This window comes from Neophocaena asiaeorientalis, unplaced genomic scaffold, assembly GCF_003031525.2.
Source record: "Neophocaena asiaeorientalis asiaeorientalis breed wild unplaced genomic scaffold, Neophocaena_asiaeorientalis_V1.1 scaffold223, whole genome shotgun sequence".
Taxonomy (NCBI): Eukaryota; Metazoa; Chordata; class Mammalia; order Artiodactyla; family Phocoenidae; genus Neophocaena; species Neophocaena asiaeorientalis.
Window position 1 is genome coordinate 2,868,256 of NW_020175045.1, and position 13,836 is coordinate 2,882,091.

The following is a 13,836-nucleotide window of genomic DNA, read 5'->3' on the forward strand; positions in this document are numbered from 1 at the left end:
ATCCCGTGATGATCCCGCAAGTTGCGTCTTGTCCGAGAGGAGGCCGGGGTTCGGAAAGGGCAGGACCTGCCCCAGGCCGCAGGCAAGTCCGTCAGGCCCGGACCTCCTGGCCGGGGTCGGCAGCCCTCACGACCCAGCTTCTGGGTCAGACCTGCCTGTTTTCCTCGTGGTTCAATGTCGCCAGGATGCCAGGACCAAGGAAGGGGCCGGGCCTCTGTCCCCAGGCAGTCTCAGAGGGGTGACTTAGAGGTCCAGGGCGTGGAGTCTAGGGCAGGACAGGAAAGGGTGTGTGCTGTGTGTGCGTGCATGGCTGTGTCACGTGTGTGTACATACGTGTGTGCACGGTGAGGAGCGGTGGCTTTACCAAGCTGCTTAAATTCCTGCTTCGGCCAAGAGAGGGGCAGGGCCTTGCCCGCAGTCACACAGCACAGGGGGCAACGATGGCGCGCGTTCTGGTGCCTGTCTCGTTGTGGTTTCCGTTTTCTTCTCATTCGTCTCTGTTTCTCCAACTGCACAATTTTGATGCACTTTCAGTGTAAAAGGAAAAACCCTCAGCAGCAGAAATGTCAAGTGAAGGAAGAGCCCCCTTGGCCCTGCCCCAGCTCGTCCTCTGTGATGGCCATGGGCACCTGACACACGGGCACCTGACACACGGGCACCTGACACACGGGCAGACAGCGCAGGGTTTGGGCTCACTGGGCTCCTGTGTGGTTTGAAAATAACTGGCTTGTTCTGCAGCTTGGGTTTTTTCCTCACTTAACAGTTGTCTTGGAAATTTTCCATAAAAGCATCTACTGATGTATTTCATTGGGGTTTTGTTATTTCCAAAACACGTAAGTTTTATTGAAAACAATAACCTACAGAAACACCAGATTCTCAGTTTAAAGTAAAACTGACAGCATCTCTCAGAACTTCCATACTTCCCAACCATTTTGGTCATTACTTTAAAAACAAAACCAAAACAAAAACTCATTTCCAGGTTCAAATTAACAAGTCTTGCCTGCAAACCTTTCTCTTGTGGTTCTGCCCCCGCCCTCCTCGTGGCTCCAGATTTTCCAGAGTGAGCAGAAGGTTTGGGGTGATTTCCAGTCGGTTAATATTTCTGGGAACTGGACTCCGTGGCGAGCCTCAGACACACCAGCCCTTGTCTACCCACCACGGGGACCTTCTCCCCAGAACCCCGCCGCCTCGTCCTCCCTTGTGGGCAGAGCTGTGTCCCCAGATTCATGTGAATTCCTGTGCCTCAGAGGTGATGAAGTTAAAATGAGGCCGTTAGGCTGGTCCCTAATCCCATAGGACTGGTGTCCTTGTAAGAGGAGGAGATTGGGACACAGACACGGGGCCGACCGTGTGAGGACGCAGGGAGGAGACTGCCGTCTGCAGGCCCAGGAGGGAGGCCTCGGGAGGAGCCTGGATCTCGGATTCCAGCCTCCGGACCCTGAGAAAGTCACTGTCTGTTGTTTAAGCCGCCCTGGCTGTGGTTGCTCCTTATGGGGGCCGGGGGGAGGGGGGAGGCCCAAGCCGACGCACACCTGGGCCTGCCTGTCCTGCCACCTGGCATTTCTTTATGCATATCTTGCTTATAATATATCTGAGTTACATAGAGTATACATAAAATACACATTTTCCATCAGCTTTAGCGTCTTCTGTAGAACTGCCCTGATGACAGAGGTAGCATGCAAGTGGCATACGTAATTTGAAATATTTTAGCGGCCGCGTTTAAGAAGCGGGTGGAATTAACTTTAATGAATATATTTAACCTAATACATCCAGCACGTTATTTCAACACGTAACCCATGTAAAAATTAGTTTTGCAATATATACAAATATTGAACCATCGTGCTGTATACCTGAAACTAATACGTCAATTATATCTTAATTTTTAAAACATGAAGTTCTCTAAATTACATGTATATAAATTAGCGAGACACTCATTTACCGTCTCTCAGCGGAAACCCAGCATCTTGTCGTGTGTCTGCTGCCCATCTGGGTCGAGACCAGACACATTTCAGGCGCTCAGCGGCGAGTGTGCACAGGCCACCGTATGGGACTGGACAGCCCTCGAGCGCCAGCACCACGGACGGGGGCCGAGGGTCCTGGGCACCCGGCGGTGCCGGCTCACGGTTGCTTGAGTATTGCTGGGAAGCCATCGTGCGTGTTAAATGTGCCGCCAGACTGTCTCCCTGCTTGACTGACAGAGAAGTGTCTGTCCTAGCAGGTCACCCGGGAGTTCGTGGAGGTGCCGGCAGAGCCGGGAAGTGCGGACGGAGGGGACACGTGGGCCCGGGCTCCCTCCTGGGCTCCCTGCCCGGGGCCCCCACCTCCTCAGTGAGTCGGGGGGCCCAGGCTGCCCAGGCAGCCCACACGCAACGACCTGCGAGGGGCTCCTGGGGACGTCTCCTCCCCTACCTGAGCCTCAGTCTCCGCATCTGGGAAACGGCACGGCAGGGCTGGCTGTGGGCCCCTGGGAGCCGCCCGCAGGCCCTGCCCAGGGCCCCTCCGCCTGAGCCTGTGGGCTCTGCGTGTGGCCTCTGTAATGTGACACTATAATTAGCTCAATCAGCAACAGCCTTCATGCCGTTTTTTTCAAACTTAAAATGGAAATTAAATTTTGCACCAGGTTTACAGGCTGTTAACGGAATTCACTTAATCAAATCCCAACACCTAGTCCTTGAAAATGAGAATTTAAAAAGGTCTGCATTTGCATATTCATGTTTTTAATAGGGTTCAGAAGGTATATTTGCAACTGATGAAAAGGATTAATTAAATCTAATTTGCATTGGTGGAGCATCTTAACCCCTTCTGAGCTGGCCCGAGGCCGCGATGGCCCAGACGGCCAGAGCAGCCAAACCCAGCCCGGACAGGTGGCCAGCGACACGCCAGTGTCCCTGAGACCCCACGGTCCGTGCGGCAGTCGAGCCAGGCCTGGGCCCACAGCAGCTCCTGCAGCGACCACGCTGGGGCCAGCATGTGGTTTTTGCTTAGAAAAAGGCATGTCTGGGGATTTTCTTTTTCTTGTAACGTTCACGCCGTCGTCGTAAAGTGTTTGGGAAATGTGGGAAAGTCTCAGGAAGAAAATGAAAAGTCATTTATTACCCATCACCCAGAGATGATCGCTGCACATGCTGGACGCCTGTCTTCTGGGCTCGCCCCCAAGAGCGTGCGTGTACGTGTGTGTGCGGTGTGTCGCGTGTGTCTGCGTGTGCACGACTGCCTCCTCACCGGGGCCAGCAGTTCGCACACACGTGTCTTGGAGCCAGCATCCCCATGTGCCGTTTAGTGGTATTTCTGTTTCCGCCAAGGACCCCAGTCTCTCTGTGACCTCACGTCTCCCGCACAGGGCCGGCGGGTGCCAGAGACAAGCAGGAGCCCGGCCCCGCGGGCAGCAGGGGGTGTTGTCAGCGACCCCTCGGCGGGGGAGCCGTTAGTCACTGGGTGACTCCATTCCCCGTGGGTCTCACAGGTCCACGCGGGTGATTGCAGCGCGATGGGTCCTGGACCAGGAGGACGCGGCTGCCCGCGGGAGGAGTGCGCCTGAGAGAATCCAGGCCTGCGGGGAGGCTGTCGGAGGGTGCGTCCCTCTCTTTTGTCTGCAGCGACCGCGGGAAGGACTCGGGACGCGTTGAGAGTAACAGATGAGGAAGGACCACGTGCAGAGCCATGGAATTGCCTCGGCACCAGCTCCTGTGTAAGCAAGCTGTAAGGTTTTTCTTTCTTTCTCGTCGGGGCGCGTGTCACCTTTCAGCCCAGTTCTGCACATGTGGACAAAGGCAGATGACCGTGTGCTTCACCACCGCGTCTCCCCCGGCTCCCAAATCTCCACCCCCCCCCTTTTTTTTTTTTTGTGGTACGCAGGCCTCTCACCGCTGTGGCCTCTCCCGTTGCGGAGCACAGGCTCCGGACGCGCAGGCTCAGCGGCCATGGCTCACGGGCCCAGCCGCTCCGCGGCATGTGGGATCTTCCCGGACCAGGGCACGAACCCGTGTCCCCTGCATCGGCAGGCGGACTCTCAACCACTGCGCCACCAGGGAAGCCCAAGTCCCCCCTTTTTAAGTCCTTATGATAATTTGTGTGCTGTCTTAGCTGCTAAAACAAAATACCACAGACGGAGGGGCGCAAACGACAAACATTTCTTTCTCTCGGATCTGGTGCCAGCAGGCGTGGTCTCCAGCAAGGGCTGCCCAGCTCCCAGCTCCTCATCCGGCAGAGAGAGCTCTGGTGTCCCTTCCCCTTCTCACGAGGCCACCGTCCTGTTGGACCAGGCGCCACCCTCGTGACCTGTTTCACCTTAACCACCCCTAAAGGCCAAGTCTCCAAAGACAGTCATGGGGTGGGACGGAGGATGAGGACTTCAGCGTATGGGGGTGTCCTTCAGCCACGGCAGTAGGTCTTGCATAATTATAAAGGCGTTTGAAGCAATTTAAGCAAATCTGATATATTTAGCTTGTGGTTTTAATTAAACATTTAGAAGCATTTGATTAAGGTTTGTAATCAATATCTAAATATCTGCGAAGTTTTATTGGTTGATTTTTTTAGTTGGCATTCATGAAGTGAGCGAGTGTTTAAGCATTAGGGAAATGTGCTCAAGAGACGTGTAAGATTAGTGAATGGATTGCTGGATGACGCACGCAGCAGGGCAGTGAGATTCCGCTCCACACGTCGAGCCCTCGGAGACAGGAGGTGCCCAGCCAGACGGAGGGGGCCCGGGTTCACCCGACAGCGTGTCTGCCAGGGCCTCGGCCCAGATGTCAGGGAGGAGAGAAGGTTCTCACCCCAAGGGCGGAGGGAGGCGATGCCGACGCCCAAACAGGCCCCTCGATGGGTGACTCTCCGAGCTTGCCCACCACCACCCTCTCCTCCTCGGCCCAGCAAGGGGCTCCCGGGGGCACCTTTCTAGATTCACAACTCCCATTCCGGGAAAAACTCCAGGTCACGGGCAGCTCGCCATTCAAAGGGGAGCAGGATGGGTGGAGAAGGGGCAGACGAGGGAGGGGTTTCAGGACCTGAAAGGGCGGGAGCAAAGCAGAGGCCGTGGGGCATCAGGTCAGAGACCCAGAGCGGGCGGCCGGCGCCCCGACAAGGCTGGTGAGGGGCCACACAGCGCTGGGTGTGACCGAGGAGAGGACGGAGCGTGGGCAGTGCCCCCGGGGGGAGAGGGCACGTCCCCAACTAAAGGGCCGGCTCCCAGGAAGAGCCCAAGCCCACGACTTCCTGGAGCATGGGGGCCGGGAAGTGGACCCCGCGGGGGAAAACGAGATGCCGGGGGACCAAACCCAGCTTTTGATGGAAGGACGGTTCTGAGCTAGGATTTGACATTCAAGGAAGTTGCATTTCGTGGGTTAAAGCAAAGCAAACACACCCACAGGTACCGGGCGCTCAGAAAGCATGCCCACCTGTGGAGTCCTTCTCAGAGGCCTGTCCCAGTGGACCTAACAGTGTGGCAAAGCTTGAGCGTCCGGGGGGAAGGGTCTTCAGTGGTAAGCACCCAGGTCGGCTTAATTAGAACCACGTCTGTTTCTGTTAAGTCTATTAAGCCGAATGAAACATTAATCGTTAGCTCCTCGAAAGCGTACGCACCGGGCGTGAGTTGTTCACGTTGCTTGGGCACGGGAAAGGTTCCACTTCTGTTTGTAATTAACTTAGCCACGTAGCACGTGACACAGTCCTGGGAAAAGGTCACGGGTGTGAGCGCCTCGGGGACCCCGCCCCTCCCCCTTATCGTCATAGTGCTGCTGGGAAGCGCCCCGGCCCTGCTCCCCTGCACCCCGAGTTCCGAGCTCATGAATCCGCTCACTGTGTCCTCAGCTGTCACACACGTCACGCTACGCGACGTGTGGTTTAGCGTTGCTTGCTTTCGTGCTTGCTCTGTAATCGATGCAGCTCTTCCCCACTCAGCGCAGCGTTTCTAAGTTCATCTGCGTTGTCTGGGTAAAATTCCATCGCATAAATAGACCCCAAAGATGTATTTTTCCACTCACCCGTCATACAGACGTCTGCGTCGTTCCCAGCGTTTTGCCTCGAAAAGCAACATGCTGTGAACATCACGGCGCGTCTCCGTGGGCTCAGGAGCAAACATTTCTTTAGAATTTAACGAGAAGTGGAGCTGCAGGACCGTGGCGTCTGGAAACTCTCAGCGTTACAGGACGAAGCCTAATTATTTTCCAAAGTGCCTGGAGCCGTTTGGCGTTTCCACCAGCAGGAAACCCGCGTCCCCGGCGATGCTCGCTCGGGCCCAGCCAATCCGTGGGTGCAGCGTAGCGACTCTGGGGTCTTCACGTGCATTTCCTCCGGTTACCAAAGGAGTGAGCATCTTTGCACGTGTGTGTCTGTGAGAAGCTTGTTTGCATCTTTTAACCATTTTGCTGTGGGTTGTGGGTCTTTTCCTTCCTGATTTTTACACTCTGATACTATCCCTTTGTTGGTTTATGTGTGGAATTATCTCCTCCCACTTTGTGACTTGCTTTTACACCCTCTGTGTTATTTTTTGATAAACAAGTTCTCAGCGTCAACACATTTTTCAATCTCTTTGACGCCCAGCACGTGTGTCTTGTTTATTAAGCAGCCTTCCCACCACGGTGAGGTCATAAAGATAACCCCCACATTGTCTTCCACAAGTGATTTTTATTTACGGTGTGAGACAGAAATCCAATTTCACTTTCTCCACATGAATAACTAATTGTCTGAGTAGCATTTGTTAGATGGTCTCCTCTCTCCCGCGCGGTCTTCCCCAGCCTGCGCTGTCATAAATCAGGTTCCGTGAAGCAGTAGGTCTGCTTCCGGGCTTTTACTCTTTTCCTTGGTCACTAAGTCTATCCCAGGGTTAACGCCAAACTATCTTAATTAATGAACGGCTAACGCTGCAAGGACAGGGCCTGGAAGGGGCCGTGAGGGGGCGTCTATGTTCTTGCAATGATCTTTGCTGTTTTCTAAAAGAGGATACTTCTAATGTCTCACGGTCATAGGTTGTAGGTGGATTATAGGTGGAACCTTTCTTCAGGGTAAGACGGTTCCAGTGTGTCCCTGTTTCCCTAAGAGTTTTTGTAATGTACGTTTTTATTGAAGCCTAACAAATATGAACAAAGATGCACAAATCGTAAGGCACAGCTCTGAATTTTCTCGTTTTCTGGCACCCAACACGCAACGTTCCCAGGACATCAGAAACCATCACGTGCTCCCTTCCAGTATGACCTGCCACCTGCCACCCGAAGGTGACCTTCACACCTGGAGCAGGTTTACCCGTTGCTGAACTCAACAGAAGTGAAATCAGACAGTAGGTGTTCTTCCGTGTCTGACTTGTGACGGATCGGACCCCACTGCTGCCAGTGGTTTTTTCCCCAGCTTTTTATTATGGAAAATCATTTAGCGGAGCACCGCCTCGATTCCGCCATTAATATTTTACTACATTTGGTCTGGTACGTCTCTATCCATCTATCGTTCCATCCATCCTTATTTCTTAACGCATTTCAGAGTAAATTACAGACATCAGTACCTTCTCAGTAGACGGTTCAGCCTCTGTAAGATTAACTAGAGTTCACTGTTTACAGTTTCTTTCTTTTGAAGTCCAATTTACCAATGAAACGTAAAACCCTGCAGTGATAAATGCACACACGTGTGAAACCCAAACCCCCAGCAGCACACAGCACATCGGCATCGTTCCCGAAAGTTCCCTCCTTCCCCTTCCAGGTCAGCCTTCAGCTCGTCCCCCGAGAGGCAGCCGCTCTCTGGTTCTACCCAGCTTTGTGGAGGTACACTTGGCGCCCCCAGGTCGAGGGCACCCAGACTCGGCTTTGGTCGAGCTCCCAGCGCCCCCGTGGAAGGCACGGGCTCTGGTTATTCCACGTGCCGCCGACACTGGGCGTCCCACCTCCTTTCACGCTTCCACCCTGACGAGCGCTGTCTGACCGTGGTTCCCACGTGTGTTTTCCTGGTAAGCGATGCGGCCGACGCCTCTCGGGTGTGTGTTGGCCCTTCGCGCGTTGTGCTCTTTTATTCCTTTGTGTCTCTTTAAATCTTTTGCCCGTTTTTCCCCGGCGTCAGCTGGCTCTGTTGGCACCACGCGGGTTAGCCTCAGGTTAACTAGTTTCCCCTGCGCTAGAGCCTTGTTAAGGACTGGATGGCTCCCTTCCCTCCCCCTGCAGGAAGCAGGAGGGGCTCTTAGCAGACATTCACTCTGAGAAGCTGGCGGGGCTCGTGGAGGTCAAGCTCACACAAGCGTGGGGACCCTGCACGGGGTCCCCTGGAGTCACCACCGCACAGAAGGGTCCACGTGCGTCCCCAGCACTGTCAGTTACAGCACAGGCCTCCCTGCCCGGTGCTGGCGTCCTGGAGCTTTCTCTCCGGTAAGTCGTTGATTCTCTGTGTGGGTGGACCGCCCGTCTCCAGCTCGGGGTCAGCGTCTGTCCTGTGGCCTCCCCGCGCTAGGACGGGTCTAAGAAGAGGTGTCGGTTTCAGGTTGTTCAGCCTTTTACCTGTCGTAGGACGGAGTGGCGTCTCCAAGCTCCTTCCAGGCAGGACCAGAAATCGAGAGTTATCTTTCTGCTTGTTTTTGAATCGGGTCGCTTTCCTTTTTCTTGTTTGTGGGATATTCTGGGTATAAATTCTTTGTCAGACATATGCGTTACAAATAACGTCTCCCAGGTTTGTGGGCTTGCCTATTTATTTTCTTAATGATGTCTCCTGACGAACAAAAGTTTGCAGTTTTAATTATCTCATTTATCACTTTAATTAGTGCCTTACGCATTTAAGACAGCTTTGACTAGCCCAAGGGTATGAGGATATTCTGTGTTCTAGAAACTTCATGGTTGAACTTTTATGTCTAGATATACGAGCCACCTCGAATTAGTTTCATGTATCGTGTGAGGGCAAGGCTCGTTTCTTCTTATGCATATCCAGTTACTCTAGAACCCTTGACTGAAAAGTGCATCCTTCCCTTCTCAATTACGGTTGTTCCTGTGTCGTAAGTCGGGGGCTGTGTACATGCTGGTCTGTTTCTAGGCTCCACGTTCTGTTCCGTTGATCACTAATCCCACAATCTCTGAATGACTGTAGCTTTCTATTAAGCCTGGAAATAAGGTATCGAGTGAATTTTGCTAAACCTGGTGTTAATTCTGTTAGTTGGTAGAGTGTCTTGGATTTGCTCTGCTCACAGTCACGTGGCAGTTCACTTCAGCAAATCTGCTTTTTACCATTTTTTTCTATCCCTTGCCTCACTGCATTAGCCGGGATCTACTACACCGTGTTATGTAGAAGCGCTGGTTGTGGGTGATCTTACTTTGTTTACAAAGGGGGCAACGGTTTACCGTTGATGTGATGTTACCTGGAAGTTACTTTGGTACCGTTTGGCTTAAGAAACTAGTATACTGTGCTACTCATAATTTTCAGAGTTCTTATTGTGAAAAGCCGTGGTGTTTTAGCATACGCTTTTCCTGTGTCTACTGAGGTAACCGCATGGCTTCTCTCCTCTCCTCTGTTGATACAGTAAGCTACGTCGATCTTTTAAAGTGTTGAACCGACCTTTGATTCCTGGGATAAACCCCACTTGGTCATGATATACTATCCTTGTTAGACCTTGCTGCGTTCAGTTTGCTAGTTTTTTTAAAGAGGATTTTCGGGTCTACGTTAATGAGACATATTCTAAAGTTTTCTTGGAGCGTCTTTGTCTGGTTTTCTTATCAGAGCAGTGACGGCCTCGTAAGAAGTGATTCCTCCTCCTCCCGTTTCTGAAAGCGTGTAGACTTGGGTTATTTCTCCCTTGAATATTTGGTGGAATTCACCAGGGAAGCCATCGAGGCTTGGACTCTTATTTCTGCTCTGTTTTTAAGTATGAATTTCATTTCTTTAATAGATATGGGACTCTCCAGTTTATTTTCCCCTTGAATGAGCCTTGGTGGTTTGTATCTTTCAAGGAATGGGGTCTTCTCGGTTACAGAGTTTATGAGGACTGAGTTGTGCTCGTATCCCCTTAGGAGTCTGGGGGCCGTAGCGATGTCCCTTTTCTCGTCTGTGATTTCGGCAACCGATTATTATTTCTCCTCTTCCTCTTCCTCCTTTGGCTGAAGATTCGTCAATTTTATTGACCTTTTCAAAGAACCAGGTTTGGGTTTCATTGATTTTTCTCTGCTGGTTTTCGCTTTTCACTTTCACTCAGTTTGGCTTTTTTTTTTTTTTTAATATTTCCTTCCCGCTGCTTTGCTTTGGGGTTAATTTGCTCTTATTTTCCAAGTTTTGATGTGGATCCAATCAGACAGAAACCACACTGTGATTTAAGCAGGTGGAGTTCAATATAAAGGAAGTAAAGCCTTATCGGCCAGTGCAGGGGAGACTATCAAAATGGAAAGAGAACTCTAGGGGCCCCTAGGGCTCAGGAGAGCAGGACAGACCTGGGGCGCGGGGGGGTGGGTGGTCAGACCTCCCTGAGCAAGGTGGGGTTCTCCACTGGGTGGCAGAGAAGTTTGCTGGTTTTCTGGGCAAGAGCTGGTCCACGCCCCTGGGAAAGCAGGGCTGAAGCTAGGCAGGCCTGGGACGCGCGGCCTCTGCACGGGGAGGGTGTGGGGAAGTCAGGGACGTGCAGCAGGGAGTGGGGGGAGCAGAGTCCAGGCGGCCGCGCGGGCTCCGGGGAAACGGGGAGCAGCCTTGCGCCCTTCTGCGTCCGACTTTCCCCACCGACCGCCCGGCAGCCTCAGCCACCCTGCCTGCATCACGGGCTGGACCCTCTTAAGGCGGAAAGCTGGGGACTCAGGACACTCAAGGGGGCAGAAAGAAAAGAGAAAATCTGAGCACTGCGATGGTTACGATTTACTGAGCAGGCAAATACGTTCTATCGCTTTTATGCAGGCAGAGAATATGCCTCTTTTTTTTCTTTTATACATTTATTTATGTATTTATTTTTGGTTGCATTGGATCTTCGTTGCTGCACGGGGGCTTTCTCTAGTTGCGGCGAGCGGGGGCCACTCTTCATTGCAGGGCGCGGGCTTCTCATTGCGGTGGCTTCTCTTGTTGCGGAGCACGGGCTCTAGAGCGCAGGCTCAGTAGCTGTGGCGTCCGGGCTTAGCTGCTCCGCGGCGTGTGGGGTCTTTCCGGACCAGGGCTCAAACCCACGTCCCCTGCATTGGCAGGCGGATTCCTAACCACTGCGCCACCAGGGAAGTCCCGAGAATATACCTCTTGAGTCCTATGTAACATTTAGAAAGATTGACAATCTTTTGAAACAACAAAAAATACCAATATTTATATTTGGATTATATTCTCAAACTGCAGTGTGATATAACTTCTCATTAATAAGCATTTTATAATTAGACTTGAAATAGTCTCGTAAGTAAGTCTTGAGTCAAAGAGGAAATAAAAATACCGCACTTAAATTGTATAGTGATGAGGGGAATGTCATATGTTTGATTATGGGATTCAGCTAAGACTTTGAGGAAAAAAACGTCAGGATTAAATGTTTCCATTAGTGAACAAAAAATAATAAAAGCCAAGAATTTAGGAAGACATGAAAACACAGCTAAAGGGAAAACAGGAAGAAGGAATAAATGAAAAACAATTTATATTTTTTAAAAAAACGGATTATTAGTGACATGTGTAAACCCTAAAGCTGATTCTTGGAAACCGTATTAACACGTGAAGGCAGGTATAGTGTGTGGTTTAATGAGGCATCCAGGTGGTTCTGATCGTGCCGAAGTTTGTAAATCACTGTGATAGTAAATCACTGTGATGGTGTCTTTTAAGGTAGATGCCCTCCAGGTGTGGTCCATGTGGCAGCATTGGCGTCACCTAAGATCTTGTCGGGAATGCAGGTTCCCTCCGCCCCCCCGCCCCGCCTCCCCCCGCCGCAGATGCTCTGAGTCAGAGGCTCTGGAGGCTGCGCCCAAGACTCTCCTTTAACAGGCTCCCCAGGAGACTCTGATTGAGCTCCTGAGATGACTCCCCGCAAAGTACAGTAAGAAGCCAGGGCAAACCTGCAAATAAGGAGGGGAACTCTGGAAGCCTGCAGACAACACAGGAGCCTGTGTCTGAGAGGCTGCAGGTTCCCTGGGGCCGAACATGGCTCTGATACGGGTATTCTGTGCCCAGAGGGACAGGGCACCATGCCCAGGACACAGAGGGGAGCGGATCAGAGACCCCAGCCCAAGGCCAGCACACAGCAAGGGCTACACCCTCCACGAGCCTCAGCCAGGGAGGAAATCGTCTCAGCCTTGGTCCTGGGAAAGTTGGGGTTTTTTTTTTTTTAAATCCCCCGAGAATCTGTGGCACTGGCCAGCCACGCTGTGGGTTTGGAACGTGAGTGTCACACTCTGCGTGTTCCCTAAGTGGCAAAGTAACGATTACCATTTGAAGTGCACCTGTAGTGCCCCAGGCATCTGCCTGAAGCCAACACAAATCTTCTCCGAAGGAACACACCCCAAGCCAGGCCTCACAGGATTTCCATGGTCAAGGTCAAACATATATTTATGTATATATTTATATAAAATACAAACATGGTTCTGTAAAATCACCAAACATACAAGAAAGAGATCACCCCAAATAACAAACAGAACTAGGTCCGTAAAGACTCGGCAAAAGCAGGAGATAAAAGAGACGCGTTTAGTATGTTTAAAGACACAAAATAGGAACGTGAAGACATAATAATACAAAAATTAAGAAAACTATAAAATAGGGCAAATATAATCATGAAAAAATTTGAGTCGTTGGAAAGATTAAACAGATCAACACAGCTGAACGGAGAATTAGAAAACGATGAACTAAAAGTAGACCCAAAGAGCAACACACTGAATGCAGAGCCGTGGAAGGGCCGAACGTAGGGGAACACAGCTTGGGAGAGAATCAGGGCGCTGGAAGGTGAGTCGGGGAAGCCCCAGGGATGTCGCACAGAGAAAGGGGTGAACAGACTGCTCAGGAGACGCGGACGGTCAGGTGAGAAGCTCAGTCTGTCTAACTGAGAAACACTGGGGAGAATGGGGAAGAGATGGCTGAGAACTTCCCAGAACTGATAGAAGATACCAATTCCAGAGCAGGGAAGCACAAGTGAACCCAGTGCAGGGCAAGGAGAAATCCACTCCCAGGTCCATCGCAGTGAAACTGCAGTAAACACCAAGACAGACCTTAAAAGAAGGCCACCTACACACTCCAGTGAGCAGACTGAAGTCTGACTTCCTAACAGAAAATAAAGGAGGAACAAAGAAAAGGAAAAGGAAAACCAGCTTCCAAGTTTACAGGGAAAATAACTGTTGCAGAAAAGGTGTGTAACTGTGTAGCCAACAAAATTATCTTTCAAAATTGAGGAAGAAGAATGGTTCCAAGAGGAGGTAGGTATGAGGTGCAGAAGGAACGTTAAGAAAATTGTGGATCTATAGATGCCTCTATAATCAAATACAGATACATCTAAGTTACAGATGTAGAGGCACAGCTAAACCAACCATGATGACACTGTCTGCTTTGTAGAGTTAAAAAAACTAAAACGACCTGACAGAGAGACAGCATGTGAGCTGGTGGGGCAGTGATTCCAGTCAAAGCAGTCGGGTTCTCAGATAGCTTCTGGAGAAGGGTAAAAACGTTGATTAATTTTCTGTGTTGTTAAATTAGGTGTGCATTTTCGAGAATAACCACCGAAAGAATACGTATTAATAGGCAAACCAGTAGAGTTTTTTAGAAAAGGAGAGACAGGGAAACCTCTTAATTCAAAGAATGAAAAGAAAAGAAAAAACTACAGAAAAGAGTGACAAAAAGAAAGCATGGAATGAAATAAAATGGAACAAATCAATCAGAATATTCACGATAAATGTAATCTTCCAATTAGAAGACCTTTCGGACTAGACACACACACACGATCTAGTTACAGAC